The sequence below is a fragment of the Ascidiella aspersa genome, chromosome 5 (genome assembly GCF_963924565.1).
Source record: "Ascidiella aspersa chromosome 5, kaAscAspe10.2, whole genome shotgun sequence".
Taxonomy (NCBI): Eukaryota; Metazoa; Chordata; class Ascidiacea; order Phlebobranchia; family Ascidiidae; genus Ascidiella; species Ascidiella aspersa.
The window spans coordinates 10,757,377-10,759,876 of record NC_139451.1 but is presented as its reverse complement, the minus strand read 5'-3'; the positions used below and the strand labels follow the sequence as shown (position 1 = coordinate 10,759,876).

Below are 2,500 nucleotides of genomic sequence, written 5' to 3'. Positions count from 1 at the left end.
TCTCACCTCCGCCGGACCGCGCCGACATTCACTTTCACTGCGCCCATGGGTTTCGTACTGCCCCGTGGCTCGCGCTCACGTTAGACTCCTTGGTCCGTGTTTCAAGACGGGTCGGGAAGGTGGCTGACTTCAGCCGCGGACCCCGTGCGCCTCGCGAAACGACACCGGAAGCGCGACCGAGACGAAGAGGCTGGGCACTGAGAACAGTCCCCGACCCACGACGCCCCAGCCGGCACCGGGCGCTCGGCCCCGAAGGGCAGACGCGGCGATCTCTCCTCGCCCGAACGGCGGGCCGACGGACACGCGCGCCTATAGTACCCGACCGAGGCCGGGTTACCTTGCGCGCGGCCTTCTCGCCGCCGTCCAGACGGTCGCGGCCTTCGCCCGGCGCTAGTGCGCTGGTCCCCGATCGGGCGGCGCCGCCGGCGGCCCGTGAGGGTCCGCACGACAACGTCGCCGACAGGGGGCCGGCTGAAAGCGACCGGGCGACCCGACAGGCCCTCCCGTTTGCCTCTCGACGGTTTCACGTACTCTTTAACTCTCTCTTCAAAGTGCTTTTCAACTTTCCCTCACGGTACTTGTTCGCTATCGGTCTCGTGACCGTATTTAGCCTTAGATGGAGTTTACCACCCGCTTTGGGCTGCATTCCCAAACAACCCGACTCTGGGAAGACGCCGTAGCGCGCCCGCCTGTCGCCGCCATGGGCCTGACACCCGCTCTGGGAAAAGGCCTCGATCAGAAGGACGCGGGCGACCGGCGAAGCGCGCCGTGACGAATTCCGTACGCCACAATTCCGCGCACTCCAAAAGCGCGCGGATTCGGCGATGGGCACATCCCGCTTCACTCGCCGTTACTGAGGGAATCCTCGTTAGTTTCTTTTCCTCCGCTTAGTAATATGCTTAAATTCAGCGGGTAGCCTCGTCCGACCTCAGGCCGAAAGTAAGGACCGGGACTATTCTTCCCGTTCCGCGCTCGCCGTCGGCGCCGCGCGCCGCCGCGCACCTCGATTCCCGCCCTTGAGCCGCCAGCCGTTGGCCTCTTCGAGGTCGACTCGCCGCCGCCGCGCGGGATTCTGGTCGCGATCGTCGCACATCGTGCCGTGCTGTCTTGAGCGGGACGGGCGCTCGCGCGTCCGACGCCGCAGCAGCCGCGCGGAGAAATCCCCGCGCGGAACGTTTGCAACGCGACCCTGAGGCGGGCGCGGCCCCGGGATTGACCCGAGGCCGCAATTTGCGTTCAGAACGTCGATGCTCAATGTGTCCTGCAATTCACACTAATTCACGCAGCTAGCTGCGTCCTTCATCGACTCACGAGCCGAGTGATCCACCGCCAAGAGCCATCCACGATTGTTTCGCTCGCACAGTGCCTCGCACTAAAGGGTGACAAAATATACCGCGCCGAGCGGTCGGCCAGGCCGACGCTTGAAGCCGGAGCGCGCGGCACCGCGGCACTCGACGCGCAAACATTACCGGGTGACCGAATCGCCGGCCGGCGCGCCGCTCCTCGCGGGTCGGGCGCCGGGTAGCAAAAACTTTTTCTCTCGCTTGTCCGAGTTTCGCGTTCGCCGAAGCGTTTGCGAGACCGTTAATGATCCTTCCGCAGGTTCACCTACGGAAACCTTGTTACGACTTTTACTTCCTCTAAATGATCAAGTTAGATCGTCTTCTCGGACGCCGGCTCGACCGTTGCCGGCCGCGCCAGGTCCAATCGGAGGACCTCACTAAACCATTCAATCGGTAGTAGCGACGGGCGGTGTGTACAAAGGGCAGGGACGTAATCAACGCGAGCTAATGACTCGCGCTTACTGGGAATTCCTCGTTCAAGGGAAATAATTGCAATTCCCTATCCCTAGCACGACCGGGGTTCAGCGGGTTACCCAGACCTGTCGGCCAAGGCGAGCACATGCTGATCCGGTCAGTGTAGCGCGCGTGCGGCCCCGAACATCTAAGGGCATCACAGACCTGTTATTGCTCAATCTCGTGTGGCTAAACGCCACTAGTCCCTCTAAGAAGTTAGACGCCGACCGATTGGGTCGCGTAACTAGTTAGCAAGCCAGAGTCTCGTTCGTTATCGGAATTAACCAGACAAATCGCTCCACCAACTAAGAACGGCCATGCACCACCACCCACAGAATCAAGAAAGAGCTCTCAATCTGTCAATCCTCACTGTGTCCGGGCCGGGTGAGATTTCCCGTGTTGAGTCAAATTAAGCCGCAGGCTCCACTCCTGGTGGTGCCCTTCCGTCAATTCCTTTAAGTTTCAGCTTTGCAACCATACTTCCCCCGGAACCCAAAGACTTTGGTTTCCCGCAAGCTGCCGGAGAGGTCGTAAAACTAACGCCCCCCGATCGCTAGTTGGCATCGTTTATAGTCAGAACTAGGACGGTATCTGATCGTCTTCGAACCTCTGACTTTCGCTCTTGATTAAAGAAAACATTCTTGGCAAATGCTTTCGCAGTCGTTCGTCTTGCGCCGATCCAAGAATTTCACCTCTAACGGCAC

The 2,500-nt window shown here is 60.4% G+C and overlaps 1 non-coding gene and 2 pseudogenes across 1 annotated transcript; all 3 read right to left on the bottom strand.

The window, feature by feature from the left end:
* LOC146143327 (large subunit ribosomal RNA) overlaps positions 1–936 on the bottom strand; it is a 3,679-nt pseudogene extending 2,743 nt beyond the window's left edge.
* Positions 937–1,184: 248 nt separating this feature from the next.
* Positions 1,185–1,338, bottom strand: LOC146143326 (5.8S ribosomal RNA). Its single transcript, XR_014501065.1, has one exon. It is a non-coding gene; the product is annotated as a 5.8S ribosomal RNA (ribosomal RNA).
* A 255-nt stretch (positions 1,339–1,593) lies between these two features.
* LOC146143325 (small subunit ribosomal RNA) lies at positions 1,594–2,282 on the bottom strand (annotated as a pseudogene; the record flags this gene model as incomplete).
* Between the last annotated feature and the right edge of the window lie 218 nt (positions 2,283–2,500).